Source organism: Muntiacus reevesi, chromosome 4 (assembly GCF_963930625.1).
Source record: "Muntiacus reevesi chromosome 4, mMunRee1.1, whole genome shotgun sequence".
In the NCBI taxonomy this organism is placed as follows: Eukaryota; Metazoa; Chordata; class Mammalia; order Artiodactyla; family Cervidae; genus Muntiacus; species Muntiacus reevesi.
The window spans coordinates 128,196,282-128,218,086 of NC_089252.1; positions in this window are offsets into that span (position 1 = coordinate 128,196,282).

The window sequence follows — 21,805 nt, forward strand, 5'->3', positions numbered from 1 at the left end:
ACAACCTCAGACATGCAGATGATACCACTCTAATGGCAGAGAGTGAAGAGGAGCTAAAGAGCCCCTTGATGAGAGTGAAAGTGGAGAGTGAAAAAGCTGACTTAACACTCAACAATCAAAAATATAAGATCATGGCATCAAGTCACCACTTCATGGTAAATAGAAGAGGAGAAAGTGGAAGTGGTGACATATGTAATTTTCGTGGGCTCCAAAATCACTGTGGTTGGTGACTGTAGCCATGAAATTAAATACCTACTCCTTGGAAGGAAAGTTATGACAAACCTAGACCACATATTAAAAAGCAGAGACATCACTTTGCTGACAAATATCCATATAGTCAAAACTATAGTTTTTCCAGCAGACTTGGTTTCTATTCCTGGGTCAGGAAGATCCCCTGGAGAAGAAAATGCCAACCCACTGCAATATTTTTGCCTTGGAAATCCCATGGACATAGGAGCCTGGTGGGCTACAGCCCATGCGGTTGCAAAGAGTCAGACATGACTTGACTAAACAGCAGCATGCTGTTAAATACTTAAAATTTTAAAAACTATATTTCTGGTTTTAATAAGTCAACTTTTAAAAAATCATAATCCTTCATAAGGTTGCCGATGTTAATAGTTTTGTAGGTTTTTTTTTTTTTTTTCCTGTGCCAGGAGTACAGTTTTAGAGGCTCTCTGACTGAATTATTTTGAAGTGATAAAAAAGCCTTCATAAACTCTTTATCTTTGTAATTTTGAAGTTTTCAGAACTTTAAAGTTGCTAAGAAAAAAATAATTTAGCTTTGAAAGCAGCTTTAAAAAAAGCATTAAAAATCTTTTGTTATGATATAAGGGCAGTGGTATTCAATAATTATTTTTAGTGCAAGAGGAAGACAGTCACAGAACTTACCATTTATATTAATTTCAATGTCACTGTACTAGGATTAAAAATGCATTTTTATTACAATTTGTCATGTCATCTGTTTCAAAAGTTAGGAAAATAATGTATGTTATGCCCCAATCTTTCCCATGTTTCATTTTCTCCATATAGTGAAACATAAAAATGACTGCACAGTGAGCTCTGTGGGATCAAGGGATCCCACATCACATCCTCACCACAACTAACTAATAAAGCCTCTTAATCAAGAGAACTGTATGTGGGACATAGGACAGCTGAAGTGTGATTCAGGGGCTGGCAGACATATAGCAGTGAAGAACTAGGGACGTTTAAAAATGAGTTGTAATCCAGTCTTGATTGACTCTAGATGGAAAATGACACAAGGAAATTCAGGTGCTGTTACAAGTTGCAGTCTGTTTTGTCTCAGTACAGATTTTCAGGTAATCAAAAACATTCATTGATACCTAACAGAGTTTATGATTAGGACAATACTGCAGAGTCATAATGTAAAGATAAGCCTAGCATTACCAAGAAATCAGTTATGATTTTATTCTATTTTTTATTAAGTGCCTGTTATGAGTACATATGAAATACATAATGTTAAAACCACATACCGAGGTACTTAATTCAACTTCCTTATAATGGTTTAAAATGCCAATTTGGTAAATGTGTCCTAGCTGATTACATTGGGAGTAATTTGATGTAATCAGCCAGCTAAGTGACTATTCTCCACCTGGCATATTGCTGCTTTCTTCATTCTGCTTCAGGTACTAGTGGCAAAATGAGCTATGATTTTAGCTGCTGTGGTATTGATGCACCTGCCTTCTCAGTTATAGGACAGTTGGCTTCATGAAACACTGAGGAGCACCTTAAATAGTAGAGAAACCAACTATATCAAGAGTTTTTATTCCCCAGAGTACCATCTATGCCAAAGACAGGAAAAAAATCAATCGGATCCGAGCTGTCTTGTATATTTCAAGCGGAGTACTCTTTACAGTGAGAGGCAAGTCACAATGAAGATGACCGAAGGGGACCCAGCATCTGAAGGGAAATAGAGAAGCAACCTACACAACATAACTGACTCAGTTTTCTGGCTCCTACTACATTCTCACCCCTTCATAACCCATGCTCAGATCATCATTTCACTACTAACTTAACATCTTTATTGTAAACATGAATCGAGACTACGGATACCTCATTCTTATTTTCTATCTCAATAGTATGCCAAACGTTGCTTTCTTTATAACACCCCTGACACTTTCTATGTATATTTTTCTGTATGGTCCATATTATTCTGTTTTTTTTTCTTTCTTTTTTTGGTTTATTCAACAATATTTATTGAGAACCTACTGCATTCCAAAAACTATTCTGGCAGCAGAGACTGGAACGTGGACAAGGCACATATTATTCTTGACATCAGAAAACGTAAATTCTAAAGAGGAAAGGCAGACAACAGATAAATAAATAAGTAAAACAGACATTATCAGAGGATGATAAATGCTATGGAGCGGGCTTCCCTGCTGGCTCAATTGTAAAGAATCCGCTGGCCAGTGTAAGAGACATGGGGGTTCGATCCCTCGTCTGGGAAGATCCCAGGTGCCATGGAGCAGGAAGCCTGTGCATCACAACTACTGAACCTGTGCTCCCGAGCCCCGGAGCCACAGCTACTGAGTCCACTGGCTCCACTACTGAAGCCTGCCTGCCCTGGAGCCTTGCTCTGCGACAAGAGGAGTCACCGCAGTGAAAAGTCCATACGCTCAGTGAAGAGCAGCCCCTGCTCATCGCAACTAGAGAAAGTCCTCACAGCAACGAAGACCCAGTAAAGCCAAAAAATAAGTAGAAATTAAAAAAAAAAAAAAAATGCTATGGAGCAAAATATTTCAGGATAGAGAATATAGGGGACTTTGGAGGTATATTTTTAAATAGGATGGCCAAGAAAGATGTTGCCAAGAAGCTAACACTTGAGTTACCACTTGAAAGAAGAGAAGGATTGAACTTTGTAGCTATCACAGTTACGTTATTAACAAGAAAATGGGTTTGTGCAGTTGGTGTGAACTACATGAAAATGTATCAATGTAGGTATCATAGAAATTATTAATGTAATTACCACAACACTACTATAGTACTTTTGACAGAAGTATCCAGTTTACTTTTAGCAGAGTCCATAGAGCCTCTGCAAACTACTAATCAAGCTAACCATGGATGTGTATGCGTGTGTGCTCAGTCAAGTCCGACTCTTTGCGACCCCATGGATTATAGACCACCAGGTTCCTCTGTCCATGGGATTTTCCAGGCAAGAATTTTGGAGTGGTTTGCCATTTCCTACTCCAGGGATCTTCCCGACCCAGGGATTGAACCTTTCTCTCTTGAGTCTCCTGCATTGACAGGCGGATTCTTTACCTCTAGCGCCACCTGGGAAGCCCCAGTCAAGTACCCATGAAAGGTATGAATTAAAATTGCAAACTAAGTGTAAAACAAAACACAACGTGCTGTGTTCAAAACTATAACCAAGGACTTTCCTGCTGGTAGAGTGGATAGGAATCCGCCTGCCAATGCAGGGGGCGCTGTTAAGATGAACATCCCTGCGCTGTTCAGATTCCACGTGCCTGGGGCAACTACAGCGCTCCTGTCACAACTACTGAAACCGGTGCACACTTGTCCAGGGAGCCACAACTACTGAGCCTATGTGCTGCAACTACTGAAGCTCTCTCTCGTGCCTAGAGTTTGTGCTCCACAACAAGAGAGGCCGTAATGAGAAGTCCTGGATCGCAACCAAGGAGAGCCCCCAATCATCACAAGTAGAGGAAGCCCGCATGCAGCAGCGAAGATCAAGTGCAACCAAAAGCACATAAATAAATAAAATTTAGAAAACTGAAACCAAAATATAGTGTTGGAAATGAGCCAAGCAAAAGGTAGCAACTTTTAAAGGTAATCATATATGGCAGTTTGAAATGTGCATGCAATTTAATATTATGAGACAGGTTAGTGCTCACTAATATAAATCTACCACTAGAATTTTTAAAGACGATTTTGTTAGCTGGAAGAGAGACGATGATATTATGATGAATAATAAGCTTATATGTAGCAGGCTCACGTGTAGCTTGGGTAAGAGTGGATCTTGTGCATAGATCACTATTTATAGCCTGTAACCTAAAACTTGAAAATCAGGATCTCAATAATACTCTTTTAATGAAAGATATTTTTAAACTTACATTAATAAATATTAATACCTTTCCTCCATTTAGAAATCTGGAAGGACTTTCATTTTATATTTAAAAGCTAAAAGAGGCTAAAATACATAGTGACTTGATCGTATCATATCATACATAAAAATCAATCAAATCAAACTCAGAAAAGAAGTCAAACAATAATACTTCACTAAGTCATATAAATAACTGAGTCCATGATAAAAAATAGGTTATTCTAGCCATTTACTTAGTTTTCTAAGTATTAAAAACATTCAGACAAAATGCTTTATAATCTAGCTACCACTGTTGGTATAATTCCCTAGGTATAAAATCGATTTAGTTTCTAAAATGTTAATCATACACTCTCTGAATAGATACAGGATGACTGAACATTAATTAAGGTTAGATTAGTTGATGAAAAAGTTTAATTCAACATTAACTTTAGTAGTAATGAGACACTATAAAAAGTATATTCATATATTCAATGAGTAGAGACTTTGGTGGAGAGAAAAGATTCTTTTTGCTGTAGCAGATTTATTAAGTTGCTATGAATAATTTACAAATTCAGTCTCCAAAAAATAGTAGCAATGGCTTAGTTATTTATCTTCTCATTGCTCTTCTAGAAACCATACAGAGCATCGAGGAGAATGGAGAGGGGAAAAGGAAGAATCTACAAACTATATTTTCTACAAAACTGGGAAGCATGGAGATTGTGGAAACCACATGTGCATATAAAGAAAGCATATGAAACCTGTGGAATCTGAAGGAGAAACTGCTGGGTGCAGGACGTCAGAGGAGAAAAAGAAGTTCTGATTGGCAAGTATTAAACATTGATAGGAAATAATCTCTCTCAGGAGAGAGACTTTCAAAGGGTAAGAATTTAAAATTTTAATTTAAAAATTCCCAAAGCAACTATTTGTTCAAATAGAAAATAAAATCTGCTTTAAAAAACTTCTTAGATAAAAAGAAAAATGAGAACTTAGGGGATACAGCCAAATGTATACTCAGAAGTAAAATAACATCCTTCAAAAGGGGCATCATGTTTTAAAAAAGAAAACATTGATAAATTATTCATATAAAGAATATAGAAGAGATGAAAATAGTTTATAGAAATATGAGAATGAAAACAAATGGGATCAAAGTAGAAAGATGAAAATTTTTAAAATATTAGGAGAGAAACAATTCATAAGTAAATCCAAAATTTGTGATTTCTGTTGTACTTATATTTGTTTTTGCATGTTTGTGGAGAGTAGGGATAGAAAGAATGTGTAACACATAGAGCATAAACTCTATAACAAATGTGATAAAAGAAAATATTAATTTTAGACATAAAATAGAGATAGTCAGAGAAATGAAATTTGAGACTTTTCATAGACCCACTAATAAATTTGAAAGTATTATCAAAATATGCAATTTTCTGAAAGATTACCAATACTGACTCCAAAGTAAAAAAATTTGAATGATAACTATGGAAAAATAAAAAAATACATTATTAAATTTATTAAAGAATTCTTTCCTTAATGACTTAATTGTAGAGGCAACTGATTCTATACAAACTACCACAGGTTAGAAAAATAAAGTTTTTCTGTCAATTTCAAAGTGAACATCCTCCTGAGCTCAGAACATAGTAAAATTCTCTTTCTTTCACTCACTGTAGGCAAACCTGCTTATGAATATGTAGCATACAAAAACACCTTTGGGATTCATTAAAAAATCACAACAGAAGCAGATACAGACTCACAGAGAATAGCCCTGTGGTTGCCAAGGGGGATGAGAAGTGGAGGAAGACTGAATTGGGAGTTTGGAAGTAACAGATGCAAACCATCATATATAGAATAGAGGAAAGACAAGGCCCAAATGCAGTTCGCTGGGAATTATATTTAATATCCTGTAATAAACTATAATAGAAAAAGAAAATGAATCACTTTGCTATGCACCAGAAACGAACTCAACACTCTGAGGTGGCTCAGTGGTAAAGAATCCGCCCACCAAGGGAGACGCAGGAGACCGGGATTCAGTCCCGGGGTCAGTAAGTTCCCCTGGAGTAGAAAATGGCAACTCACTCCAGCATTTTTACCTGGAAAATTCCATGAACAGAGGAGCCTGGCAGGCTACAGTCTGTGGGGTTGCAAAGAGTCAGACATGACTGATGGACTGAGCACACGCTTCGGTAAAAAAAATCACAAGCTAATAACCCTCTACAACCACATCAGTTCAGTTCGTGCCTGACTCTTTGCACCCCATGAACCGCAGCACGCCACGCCTCCCTGTCCATCACCAACTCCCAGAGTCCACCCAAACCCATGACCACTGAGTTGGTGATGCCATCCAACCATCTCATCCTCTGTCGTACTCTTCTCCTCCTTCCCCCAATCCCTCCCAGCATCAGGGTCTTTTCCAATGAGTCAGCTCTTCACATCAGGTGGCCGAAGTATTGGAGTTTCAGCTTCAACATCAGTCCTTCCAATGAACACTCAGGACTGATTTCCTTTAGGACGGACTGGTTGGATCTCCTTGCAGCCCAAGGGACTCTCAAGAGTCTTCTCCAACACCATAGTTCAAAAGCATCAATTTAGAGTTATCCATAGGAATTCAAGGATATATTAGTATTGGGAAAGATATTGATATTATATCATCAATGTATTATAGAAAAATATCACTGTCTCAATAAATTACCAAAATTATATAATAGAATTACAGATCTAGAAGCTGATGAACCAGGAGGAAAATTAGGCAAAACTGGTATTATAGAAACGTAGAGAAAAATGTTTCAGTAATGGGTGGGGTTTTGGTTCTAAAAGTTGAAATACTATGAAGATAGAAAGAAAGCAATTGCATTAAGATGGCAAGCACAGTGACCAAGATAAACAGAGTTTCAGTGGAATGCAGGGCATAAAAAGGAGAGTAGAGTACACAGAAAGGAAATATAGATAAATCTATGATATTGGCTCTGAGGTCAGCAACATATAAATAATCGGATTGTGTGGCAAACAATACAACTACTTTAATATCAAACTTTGGAATAACTAGAATTTAGAGGATTGTATTCCCAACTAGAGGTTCTATCATCTATCATATACATTCATTCTTTCATTCACCAATAGCTGAGCAGCTACTAGGGGGAAAACACTGTAGCAAAGGATTCCAAATTATATTCTGTTCATGAGGAGTTTGCATTCCAGTTTTGGAAATTAAGATAATAAAAATACATAATAGAAGGTTTAGAGCTATAAAAAATTTTGTCTAGGCCAAACACGTACACACATGCACAGGAAGCAAGACACTTCATAATTATTTCTTACAGATCATAGTTTAAAGCATATTCCAGAAAAATGCACACTAATACTTTAAAAATCATATTTTAGCTCAGAAAATAAAGGCACAGATATTTAAATATATTATACCATGATAAAGTGTAAGTCTAAACAAAAGACAATTACTTGGATGCTTCAGGCATAATGAATGATTAAAATGAAGTCATGATCTTTCAAGGAAAACTGTTGGTTGTTCAGAATTTGTTTGGCTATCACAAATCTCATTTTCTGTTTAAATACTGACCTAACTTTAGCAGTTTTTTTGAAGAATATAAGTCAATCAAAACCTAAAAATGCCAGGAAAAACAGAACTGGACTAGGAAAACAAAATTGTGGAAGTTGGAGAACAATAGGATCGATAGTGCAGATAACTAATCCAAAACTACTTTTTATTTGTTATTTAACTACAAACATGGATTCTGAAAAGATTATTTATTATTACCCTGTGTAAGGTATTATGACATACAATAGGAAGAATATATAAAGGAAGCAAAAACAGTCTGCCCAGTCACATTTTATAAAGTCTTTAACATTTCCAGTAGTGTAGATATCTGAAATGAATTCAGTTCTGGCTTATCTCAAAAAAGTGTTTCTCATTCTTACTGTTAAAAGAATAATTTTCATAACATCAAATTCTGATTTCTTAAAGCACATAGAATTCTGATTTCTCATTAAAGATGCTATTGCATTTTCTTTGTTTTTTTTTCCTAATGAGAAAGAAGTCTACCTAATTTATATAGCTATTCCTCTGATAGTAATGTGTCTTTTCCCTCCTCTTGCTACTTAAGACACTTTGTTTTTGATACTCATTTGTAGTTTGATTATGATGTCTCTCAGTGTGTTTTCTTTGTATTTATCCTGTGTGGAGTTAGTTGAACTTCCTGTTGGTTTCCACAGTTGTGTAAAATTTCTCCAATTAATCTGCCCTATTCTCTCTCTCTTATATTTCTAGAACTTCATTTGCATGAAAGTGAAAGAGGAGAGTGAAAAAGTTGGCTTAAACCTCAACATTCAGAAAACTAAGATCATGGCATCTGGTCCCATCACTTCATGGCAAATAGATGGGGTAACAGTGGAAACAGTGAGAGACTTTATTTTGGGGGGCTCCAAAATCACTGCAGATGGTGATTGCAGCCATGAAATTAAAAGACACTTACTTCTTGTAAGGAAAGTTATGACCAACCTAGACAGCATATTAAAAAGCAGAGACATTATTTTACCAACAAAGGTCCATCTAGTCAAGGCTATGGTTTTTCCAATAGTCATGTATGGATGTGAGAGTTAGACTGTAAAGCAAGCTGAGTGCCGAAGAATTGATGCTTTTGAACTGTGGTGTTGGAGAAGACTCTTGAGAGTCCCTTGGACTGCAAGGAGATCCAACCAGTCCATTCTAAAGGAGATCAGTACTGGGTGTTCATTGGAAGGACTGATGTTGAAGCTGAAACTCCAATATTTTGGTCACCTGATGTGAAGAGTTGACTCATCTGAAAAGACCCTGATGCTGAGAAAGATTGAGGGCAGGAGGAAAAGGGGACAACAGAGGATAAGATGGTTGGCTGGCATCACTGACTCAATGGACATAAGTTTGGGTGGACTCTGGGAGTTGGTGATGGACAGGGAGGCCTGGCGTGCTGCAGTTGATGGGGTTGCAAAGAGTTGAACACTACTGAGTGATTGAACTGAACTGAACTGAACAGACCACGTAGTATTTATCACAGTTCAGTGATACTCTTTATTTACTTATTTATTTTTACAATTTTTTCTTCTATCTTCACACTGGAAAATTTCAGTTGACCTATGGTCAATTTCATTGACATCTTTTTTGTTGTCCCTGATCTACTGTTAAGCCCACTGAACATATGTAAAACCCTTATCTGTCATTTTCAATACATCAGCCATCTTAGAGTTTTTTCCTACTGAATACTTAAAATTCTTTTTTTATTGACGATGAATCACTTTTCCCTGATTCTTTGAGGTTGAGTACTTTTTGTTACATGTTAGACATTTCGGGGGAAAGATGTAAAAACTGAATTCTGTCATCTTCCTCTGAAAGAGTTTACTTTTGTTCTAACAGTTAAATTATTGTTCATTCACCTTGACTTTGTGGAGGCTTGGTTTAATACATTATTACTTTGTTTTAAAATCTGAAACTTCTCATTTTAATGACTGATATTTCAGTAAATCTAAGTAAGATATAGTTGAGAGCAATTATAATAACAAAAACAAAAACATTAGTGGATTACTTGACAACCACTTTTAAAAGGTATTCAAATAGAAAGAGAGAAAAGAAGAAAGAAAACAAGTTGGTTGCCTTCCCCTTGCCCTTAGGATAAATGTAATCTCCCCAAACTGAGATACATCACCCTTTATAGTCCCATCTCAGAGCAACTTTCCAGTTTTCCAGTCTCTTCTGTCTTCTAACACCCAGCAGTAGAACCTAACTCAGTTCACGACTCAAACTTTTACATGTGTTCCCCATCCTGAACCCCCTCCCACCACCCTCCCCATCTGATCCCTCTGGGTCATCCCAGTGCACCAGCCCCGAGCACTTGTCTCATGCATCCAACCTGGACTGGTGATCTGTTTCACACTTGATAATATACAAGTTTCGATGCTGTTCTCTCAGATCATCCCACCCTCGCCTTCTCCCATAGAGTCCAAAAGTCTGTTCTATACATCTGTGTCTCTTTTTCTGTCTTGCATATAGGGTTATTGTTATCCATGGCTGATTCATGTCAATTTATGGCAAAAACCACTACAATATTGTAAAGTAATTAGCCTCCAACTAATAAAAATAAATGAAAAAAAAAAAAAGACTCAAACTTTTGCAAATGCTGTGTTCTACACCACAAAAAGGCTTGTGGCCAATACCTTTTCCATACTACTCACAAATTACTCAAAAAAACATGCCCTAATTCTGTTAGACAGGGTTAGGTCCTGCATCCTGAGACCTTTAACAATACTTTTTTCATGCGTCTATAACAGATTTTATCATATCAGTTCTCTAGTGGAATTCTTGAACATCTATTCATTTATTCAACAGCTATTCTGTACATAAGGTGTAAGAGATATTGGTATAGGTGCTCAGAATACCATGATGAAAAAACAGAAGTGATTTTTTTACCTCAGAATGTATTGGGTGTTGTGTTCAGATTTTGTCTTGAGAAGCACTGCTAGACACTGGCTAAGGGAACAGACTTTGGAACTAGACTGTATTGTTTGCAGTACTCTTGACTATTTATGAGCTAAATACCCTTGAAAAGTTACTTCTCTGTGCCTCATTTTCACCATTTGATAATTGTCAATAGGATTTCATAGTTTTCAGTGAGCTTAAAATATGTAAACCAGTAAAATGGAACCTGGCATACAAGAACTCAGTAAATATTTGATATTATTTTCTTCTCATCCCTATATTATGATGTCCAAAATATTGTAGGTGCAGACAACATATTGTTGAATGAATGAATACCTATGTTTCTGTTTTAAAAGGTACATATCACTTATCAAAGAAATTTTATATTGCTTCTCTATTTTTTTTCTTAACCAATAAGAAGCCATATAAGAAGTTAGAACTCAGGCTAAGAAATATTAAAAGTGGATTTGTTAATGCAATAATACATTTGCTTATTTTCTACTTGCTCATTCAAGAAAATTTTTTTTGCTCTTCTTCATTAAAAACAAAAAATGTATTCTTTTCTTTGGGAGTTTATAAGTTAGACAGGAGATTGATATGTATTCAATTACATATAATAAAGTAAAATACAAAGTAGTATGCAATGAGGAATGAAATAAATCACACATTTGAAAGCATACATGAACTGCTTGGCATATATTAATTTGAATTACATAAAACTACCAATATTTTAATGGTTTGACTAGTCAAATGGCAATTTTATATGATTCAAAACATAGCAGATAATAAATACATTCATGTATCAGAATAATATGTTATTCAGAAGAGGGGAAAACTTTCAAGGATTCCATTTCTCAGGATGACAAATAAAGCTTTAGAATAAGAGGCAATTGGAATAGATTTGAAGAAAAAGTAGATAAAAATCAAGTGACTCAGTGATTCTTGAAATGTGGTCCCACAATTTTAAATGAGCATAGGAAGTAATGACCAAAATACAGCTAACCTGAAAGAACAGTGGTCAGATATTTTTTTTAAATGTCTTTAATTTCATTTACTTTATTTTTGCCATAGTTTTTCATTTTCTGAAGTTGGAAGGGGAGGGGAAAATTGCTCAAGACAGAGTCTTTCTAACTAATGAAATAAATGTTCTTACAATTAAATGTTATAGATATAGAAATTTTATAAATCTAATATTTTTACTTTTATGTTTTGGAAACTCCACACAGCTGGCGGGATTTTGTTTCCCCAACCAGACATTGAACTAGGCCCTCCAACAGTGTGAAGGAAGTGTGAAACCCTAACCACTAGACTGCCAGAAAGCACCCTAGAAATCTAGCAATTTTAAACACCTATGTCTATGTACTTTATGATAATATTTCCTCCCAGTTATTCTTACTCAATATAACTTCTAAAATGTAGTGCACTAAAATATTCCGTGTTAAGTCAGAAGAATTTAAGTTTATTTTCTTGATCTACTTAGTCATTCACTTAGTAAAATGCAACAGCATGCGTTTCAAGGAGTCAGTTCTTTGTTCAAAATATTCCTTTAATGAATAGAAGGATACAGAGCTGCAGGACACTCAATATTTAAAGCACTGCATAAAATTAAAAACACTGAGCGAATTTAAACTAAGGATTTTTAGTAAAGTTTCATGCTTCAAAGTGCAAGTAATTTGAACTGTAATTAAAGACAGACTGTTTATTAATACTTCTCACTTGAATACTTGGATTTATGCTTTTTAAAATGGAAATTCCAAACGATATATGTGTTATGTATAAGTTCACTTAGCCAAGGGAGAATTTTGATTAGATTTTATATTAACTTATATGCATTTAATAGGGACTTCCCTGGTGGCTCAGATGGTAGAGTGTCTGCCTACAATGCGGTAGACCCGGGTTCAATCCCTGGGTTGGGAAGATCTCCTGGAGAAGGAAATGGCAACCCACTCCAATACTCTTGCCTGGAAAATCCCATGGACGAAGGAGCCTGGTAGGCACAGTCCATGGGGTCACGAAGAGTCAGACATGACTGAGCGACTTCACTTCACATATGCATTTAATACTGATCATGTCATTTCAGCATCTTCACATGACATGAAAATAAGTAAATAATTACTTAGTCTTTGAACAAAATATACACTAAAACATATGACTTCTACCACTGATACTAATAGCTAGTCAACACTGCTTGGTCTAAAGCACTTACTCAAAAATTACCCCAATATGCTAACTAATCTGAACATTATTGTCTTACAGATATTAGTTCCATCCCTGAAACAACTATAAATAAAAACAAATATGTAAGGGAGACAATGGCATTTTGATGTTGTGGAATCACCTCTGAACTGGGATTTAGGAGATTGTTTGTCACTTGGGAAATGAGGGGTGTAAATTAGATTGTCTTTATCAGCTCTAAAGTTTCATGAAGCTGATACTAGATTGCAAAGATTCTGAAATTCAAAGATTCCATTAGGGGCTTAGTGGAAAATACAAAGGGTTTGCCAGAAGATAAGCTGTGTGTCTTCTTATCTTTTTCTTTCCCATAGTTTAATCTCAGTCTGTATATATCTACTGTGTTTAGAAAAAAATCTTTTATGCACAAAGAAGAGGTATTTGTTTAACTGAAAATCTTTCAAATATAGCAGACAGGAGAAATAACTCTCCCTTCATTTAAAATAACCCATATGAAAGGATTAAAAATATAATTTGCAACTTTAATAAAGTGTCTTTTTCAGTTGATCCCACTTACAAAATAAATGTATTTTGACAAAATCAACATACGTAAATATATGACAAATCTATAGGAAGATGCTTACTCCTTTTAAGGAAGGTTATGACCAACCTAGATAGCATATTAAAAAGCAGAGGCATTACTTTGCCAACAAAGGCCAATCTAGTCAAGGCTATGGTTTTTCCGGTGGTCACGTATGGATGTGAGAGTTGGACTGTGAAGAAAGCTGAGTGCTGAAAAACTGATGCTTTTGAACTGTGGTGTTGGAGAAGACTCTCAGGAGTCCCTTGGACTGCAAGGAGATCCAACCAGTCCATCCTGAAGATCAGTCCTGAGTGTTCGTTGGAAGGACTGATGCTGAAGCTGAAACTCCAACACTTTGGCTACCTGATGTGAAGAGTTGACTCATTGGAAAAGACCCTGATGCTGGGAGGGATTGGGGGCAGGAGGAGAAGGGGATGACAGAAGATGAGATGGCTGGATGGCATCACCAACTTGATCGACATGAGTTTGAGTAAACTCTGGGAGTTGGTGATGGACAGGGAGGTCTGGCGTGCTGCAGTTCATGGGGTCGCAAAGAGTCAGACACGACTGAGTGACTGAACTGAACTGGTAGGAAGACAGCTTTCTGCATCCCAAACATTTAATACTAACACTATTTTTAAACTGATTTCTCCCTATAAGGCAAGTGTTCAGCAGTGTAAGGTATGAGCCTACCCTGTGGAATATACGTGGATTTTAACAATGAGGACCAAAAGGGGATGAGTACTTAAGTGGTGGAATCTGAATACTATAGTATATTTAAGCAATGTTCTGGTTCATCAGACCACCAAATAGATACTGACAGAGAAAGCTGGTCATACATTTGCAACTTCATAATAAACAGTTACAGATCTATTTCCTTGGGTTTTAGGCTCAAACTCAGGTTTACCTTGGCATAAGAGAATAAATGGCATAAACCATTTAAGCATTAAAGATATGGGTAATGACGGACAGGTCTAGAGAGAGGCCATCAAAGGAATGTTTGGCAGCAAGAGGAAAGAGTAGTTGGCATGTCAGCTGAGTATCAGCCAGAACCGACCCAGACAGAGAGAGGGGGTAAAGCATTGAAGTGTACAGAAGGGACAGACTTCTGTCGGACTTCAGAGCAAACACAGTATATGTACGTGGTGTGTGAAACGCTGATGACACTTATCACACAGCTCAGGCTATTTAGCTCATACATGTCCTTGTCTGCGCATGCATGCCCTCCATCGATCCCTCACTAACCCCTCCAATAACTTGCTACATCCTTCCAAGAGTACCTAAAACAAAGCAAGAGAGTGAAAACACCCATCAACCAATGAACAAAATCAGGCAATTTTTATTTGCCTAATTTTTGTTTTTCACTTTATAGAGAACAGTATACATTGAAACTTTGCTTCTTTATACTTTGTAAAAATAAGTATCTCTCTAGCTGACAAGAGGATGATATAGTATTCTAAGGTTAGTTTCAAACAAGTAAAATTTTGGTACAATTTTAAGTATTGGTAATAATAAGTAAAAACTAAAAGACATAATAAAGAATTAAAACTCAAAATTCGGGTTGGAGGAGCCAAGATGGCAGAGGAGTAGGACGGGGAGACCACTTTCTCTCCTACAAATTCATCAAAAGAATAACTGAACGCAGAGCAAACTTCACAAAACAACTTCTGATCGCTAGCTGAGGTCATCAGGCGCCCAGAAAAGCAGCCCATTGTCTTCGAAAGGAGGTAGGACAAAATATAAAAGATAAAAAGTGAGACAAAAGAGTTAAGGACGGAGATCCGTCCGGGAAGGGAGTCTTAATAGAGGACGTTTCAGGACAACGGGAAATCCTCGCACTGGCGGGCCTGGGGGAAGTGTTTGAATCTTGGACGGCAACCTGACTGGGAGGGAAACAATAAATAAAACCCACAGATTAGGAGCCTAAAAGCAACTCCCAGCAGAAAAGTACCCCAGACGCCCGCATCCGCCACCAGCAAGTGGGGGCGGAACGGAGAGGAGCAGGACTCGCCCAGCCCCGCCAGAGGCAGGAGGCAGGGGGGAGGGGAAGGGGGCAGGCTCTGCCCCAAGGACCGCATCCCCTACCTCACTGCAAACGGGCCTCGTTTCTATTCAAAGACCTCCTGAGATTCTGGATGGTCGACATCCGCCGGGAGGGTGGCTGCGAGACACAGAGCGCAGGCACCCGACCGGCACGGGCGGAAGCTGAGGCTGGGACCGCGGAAGGGAGTGGGCGCGCTCACCCGGGGAGAGTGCGCCCATCAAGCGTCAAGCCCCTGGCTGCCTGGACCGCTTTGACAGGGAAGGCACAAACAGCAGGCGCAGCTTTCTGTTCCACGCTTTTGTGGAACACCCGAGGGCTGGAACCGCGCGCAGCACGGGGCACGCTCCATATAGAGCAGCCGGGAGCCCGAGCAGCGCAGACGGAGAAAATAGCGCCGGCCCCTCCCCCCAGCGCGACGGAACTAGCAACCTGAATGAGTCCACCTCCGCCCGCCTGTGTCAGGGCGGAAATGAGGCTCTGAAGAGACCCCCAAACAGAAGCCAAATAAACAAAGGGACCGGTACAACAGATTAAAATCCCTGTAGAAAACACTGACTACACCAGAAGGGGCCTGTAGAAGTGTAAGCTGACACGAGGAGCTATCTGAAGCTGAGCCGAACCCACACTGACCGCAACAGCTCCAGAGAAATTCCTAGATATATTTTTACTTTTTTTTTTTTAGTAGAAAAAAAATTTTTTTATTCTTTCTTTTTTATTTTTTCTCTTTTATTTTCCTTTAAAATTCCCTGTTACTCCCCCATTACTCCTTAACTTTCATTTTCATAAATTTTTAGGATTTTTTTAATTAAGGAAAAATTTTTTTTCTCTTTATTTTTTTCTTCTTTTTTTTTTTTCCTTTTTCTCTTCTATCTTTCTATTTTTCTTTTTCTCTTATTTCTTTTAAAGTCCTATAGTACTCCTCTACTACCCCTTAATTTTCATTTTCAATACACTATAACCTTACCAAAAAAAAAAAAAAAGAAGAGAAGCCCTATTTTTAAACCAAACTTCATATATATTTCTAAATTTTTTGTGTGTGTGTTTTGGTTTTTGTTTTTAATATAGTATTTTTAAGAGTCTAACCTCTACTCTAGATTTTTAATTTTTGTTTTTCAGTATATGATATAAATTGTGAACATTTAAGAATCCAATATTCAGTTCCCATTTTTATTCAGGAGTGTGTTGGTTATTCTCTCCCAATCTTGACTCTCTGTTTTCTACCTCAGAACACCTCTATTTACTCCTTTCCCCTTCTCTTCCCAATCCAATTCTGTGAATCTCTGTGGGTGTCTGGGCTATGGAGAACACTCTGGGAACAGACAACTGCATAGATCTGTCTCTTTCCTCTTGAGTCCCCCTTTTTCTCCTCCTGCTCATCTCTATCTCCCTCCTCCCTCTCCTCTTCATATAACTCTGTGAACCTCTCTGGGTGTCCCTAACGGGGGAGAATCTTTTCGCCATTAACCTAGAAGTTTTATTATCAGTGCTGTATAGTTGGAGAAGTCCTGAGACTACAGGAAGAATAAAACTGAAATCCAGAGGCAGGAGACTTAAGCCCAAAACCTGAGAACACCAGAAAACTCCTGACTACGTGGAACTTTAAGTAATAAGTGACCGTCCAAAAGCCTCCATACCTACACTGAAACCAACCACTGCCCAAGAGCCAATAAGTTTTACAGCAAGACATACCATGCAAATTCTCCAGCAACACAGGAACATAGCCCTGAACATCAACATACAGGCTGCCCAAGGTCACACCTAACACATAGACCCATCTCAAAACTCATTACTGGGCACTCCATTGCTCTCCAAAGAGAAGAAATCAGGTTCCACGCACCAGAACACTGACAAGCCAGTCGTCTAACCCCACCCACTGGGTAAAACCTCCACAATAAAAAGGAACCACACACCTCCAGAATACAGAAAGCCCACTCCAGACACAGCAATCTAAACAAGATGCAAAGGCAAAGAAATACCCAACAGGTAAAGGAACATGAAAAATGCCCACCAGGTCAAACAAAATAGGAGGAGATAGGGAATCTACCTGAAAAAGAATTTAGAATAATGATAATAAAAATGATCCAAAATCTTGAAAACAAAATGGAGTTACAGATAAATAGCCTGGAGACAAAGATTGAAAAGATGCAAGAAATGTTTAATAAAGACCTAGAAGAAATAAAAAAGAGTCAATTAAAAATGAATAATGCAATGAATGAGATCAAAAACACTCTGGAGGGAACCAAGAGTAGAATAACGGAGACAGAAGATAGGATAAGTGAGGTAGAAGATAAAATGGTGGAAATAAATGAAGCAGAGAGGAAAAAAGAAAAAAGGATCAAAAGAAATGAGGACAACCTCAGGGACCTCTGGGACAATGTGAAACGCCCCAACATTCGAATCATAGGAGTCCCAGAAGAAGAAGACAAAAAGAAAGGCCATGAGAAAATACTCGAGGAGATAATAGCTGAAAACTTCCCTAAAATGGGGAAGGAAATAGCCACCCAAGTCCAAGAAACCCAGAGAGTCCTAAACAGGATAAACCCAAGGCGAAACACCCCAAGGCACATATTAATCAAATTAACAAAGATCAAACACAAAGAACAAATATTAAAAGCAGCAAGGGAGAAACAACAAATAACACACAAAGGGATTCCCATAAGGATAACAGCTGATCTATCAATAGAAACCCTCCAGGCCAGAAGAGAATGGCAGGACATACTGAAAGTAATGAAAGAGAATAACCTACAACCTAGATTACTGTACCCAGCAAGGATCTCATTCAGATATGAAGGAGAATTCAAAAGCTTTACAGACAAGCAAAAGCTGAGAGAATTCAGCACCACCAAACCAGCTCTTCAACAAATGCTAAAGGATCTTCTCTAGACAGGAAATGCAGAAAGGTTGTATAAACGTGAATCCAAAACAACAAAGTAAATGGCAACGGAACCACACCTATCAATAATTACCTTAAATGTAAATGGGTTCAATGCCCCAACCAAAAGACAAAGATTGGCTGAATGGATACAAAAACAAGACCCCTATATATGCTGTCTACAAGAGACCCACCTCAAAACAAGAGACACATACAGACTAAAAGTGAAGGGTTGGAAAAAAATATTTCACGCAAACGGAGACCAAAAGAAAGCAGGAGTCGCAATACTCATGTCAGATAAAATAGACTTTCAAATAAAGGATATGAAAAGAGACAAAGAAGGACACTACATAATGATCAAAGGATCAATCCAAGAAGAAGATATAACAATTATAAATATATATGCACCCAACATAGGAGCACCGCAATATGTACAACAAACGCTAATGAGTATGAAAGAGGAAATTAATAGTAACACAATAATAGTGGGAGATTTTAATACCCCGCTCACAACTATGGATAGATCAACTAAACAGAAAATTAACAAGGAAACACAAACCTTAAATGACACAATGGACCAGCTAGACCTAATTGATATCTATAGGACATTTCACCCCAAAACAATCAACTTCACCTTTTTCTCAAGTGCACACGGAACCTTCTCCAGAATAGATCACTTCCTGGGCCATAAAACTGGTCTTGGAAAATTCAAAAAAATTGAAATCATTCCAGTCATCTTTTCTGACCACAGTGCAGTAAGATTAGATCTCAATTACAGGAAAAAAATTGTTAAAAATTAAAACATATGGAGGCTAAATAACACGCTTCTGAATAACCAACAAATCATAGAAGAAATCAAAAAAGAAATCAAAATATGTATAGAAATGAATGAAAATGAAAACACAACAACCCAAAACCTATGGGACACTGTAAAAGCAGTGCTAAGGGGAAGGTTCATAGCATTACAGGCTTACCTCAAGAGACAAGAAAAAAGACAAATAAATAACCTAACTCTACACCAAAAGCAATTAGAGAAGGAAGAAATGAAGAACCCCAGGGTTAGCAGAAGGAAAGAAATCTTAAAAATTAGGGCAGAAATAAATGCAAAAGAAACTAAAGAGACCATAGCAAAAATCAACAAAGCTAAAAACTGGTTTTTTGAAAAAACAAACAAAATTGACAAACCATTAGTAAGACTCATTAAAAAACAAAGAGAGAAGAACCAAATTAACAAAATTAGAAATGAAAATGTAGAGATCACAACAGACAACACTGAAATACAAAGGATCATAAGAGACTACTACCAGCAGCTCTATGCCAATAAAATGGACAACTTGGATGAAATGGACAAATTCTTAGAAAAGTATAACTTTCCAAAACTGAACCAGGAAGAAATAGAAGATCTTAACAGACCCATCACAAGCAAGGAAATCGAAACTGTAATCAAAAATCTTCCAGCAAACAAAAGCCCAGGACCAGATGGCTTCACAGCTGAATTCTACCAAAAATTTAGAGAAGAGCTAACACCTATCTTACTCAAACTCTTCCAGAAAATTGCAGATGAAGGTAAACTTCCAAACTCATTCTATGAGGCCACCATCACCCTAATTCCAACCAGACAAAGATGCCACAAAAAAAGAAAACTACAGGCCAATATCACTGATGAACATAGATGCAAAAATCCTTAACAAAATTCTAGCAAACAGAATCCAACAACATATTTAAAAAAATCATACACCATGACCAAGTGGGCTTTATCCCAGGAATGCAAGGATTCTTTAACATCCACAAATCAATCAATGTAATACACCACATTAACAAATTGAAAGATAAAAACCATATGATTATCTCAATAGATGCAGAGAAAGCCTTTGACAAAATTCAACACTCATTTATGATTAAAACTCTCCAGAAAGCAGGAATAGAAGGAACATACCTCAACGTAAAAAAAGCTATATATGACAAACCCACAGCAAGCATCATCCTCAATGGTGAAAAGTTGAAAGCATTTCCCCTGAAATCAGGAACAAGACAAGGGTGCCCACTCTCACCACTACTATTCAACATAGTGTTGGAAGTTTTGGCCGCAGCAATCAGAGCAGAAAAAGACATAAAAGGAATCCAGATAGGAAAAGAAGAAGTAAAAATCTCGCTGTTTGCAGATGACATGATCCTCTACATAGAAAACCCTAAAGACTCTTCCAGAAAATTACTAGAGCTAATCAATGAATATAGTAAAGTTGCAGGATATAAAATTAACACACAGAAATCCCTTGCATTCCTATATACTAACAATGAAAAAACAGAAAGAGAAATTAAGGAAACAATACCATTCACCATTGCAACAAAAATAAGAAAATACTTAGCAGTATATCTACCTAAAGATACAAAAGACCTATACACAGAAAACTATAAAACACTGATGAAAGAAATCAAAGAGGACACAAACAGATGGAGAAATACACCGTGTTCATGGATTGGAAGAATCAATATTGTCAAAATGGCTATTCTACCCAAAGCAATCTATAGATTCAATGCAATCCCTATCAAGCTACCAACGGTATTTTTCACAGAACTAGAACAAATAATTTCACAATTTGTATGGAAAAACAAAAAACCTCGAATAGCCAGAGTAATCTTGAGAAAGAAGAATGGAACTGGAGGAATCAACCTGCCTGACTTCAGACTCTACTACAAAGCCACAGTCATCAAGAAAGTATGGTACTGGCACAAAGACAGAAATATAGATCAATGGAACAGAATAGAAAGCCCAGAGATAAATCCACGAACCTATGGACACCTTATCTTTGACAAAGGAGGCAAGGATATACAATGGAAAAAAGACAACCTCTTTAACAAGTGGTGCTGGGAAAACTGGTCAACCACTTGTAAAAGAATGAAACTAGATCACTTTCTAACACCATACACAAAAATAAACTCAAAATGGATTAAAGATCTAAATGTAAGACCAGAAACTATAAAACTCCTAGAGGAGAACATAGGCAAAACACTCTCCGACATAAATCTCAGCAGGGTCCTCTATGACCCACCTCCCAGAATATTGGAAATAAAAGCAAAACTAAACAAATGGGACCTAATGAAACTTAAAAGCTTCTGCACTACAAAGGAAACTATAAGTGAGGTGAAAAGACAGCCCTCAGATTGGGAGAAAATAATAGCAAATGAAGAAACAGACAAAGGATTAATCTCAAAAATACACAAGCAACTCCTGAAGCTCAATTCCAGAAAAATAATTGACCCAATCAAAAAATGGGCCAAAGAACTAAACAGACATTTCTCCAAAGAAGACATACAGATGGCTAACAAACACATGAAAAGATGCTCAACATCACTCATTATCAGAGAAATGCAAATCAAAACCACAATGAGGTACCATTACACACCAGTCAGGATGGCTGCTATCCAAAAGTCTACAAGCAATAAATGCTGGAGAGGGTGTGGAGAAAAGGGAACCCTCTTACACTGTTGGTGGGAATGCAAACTAGTATAGCCACTATGGAAAACAGTGTGGAGATTTCTTTAAAAACTGGAATTAGAACTGCCATATGACCCAGCAATCCCACTCCTGGGCATACACACCAAGGAAACCAGATCTGAAAGAG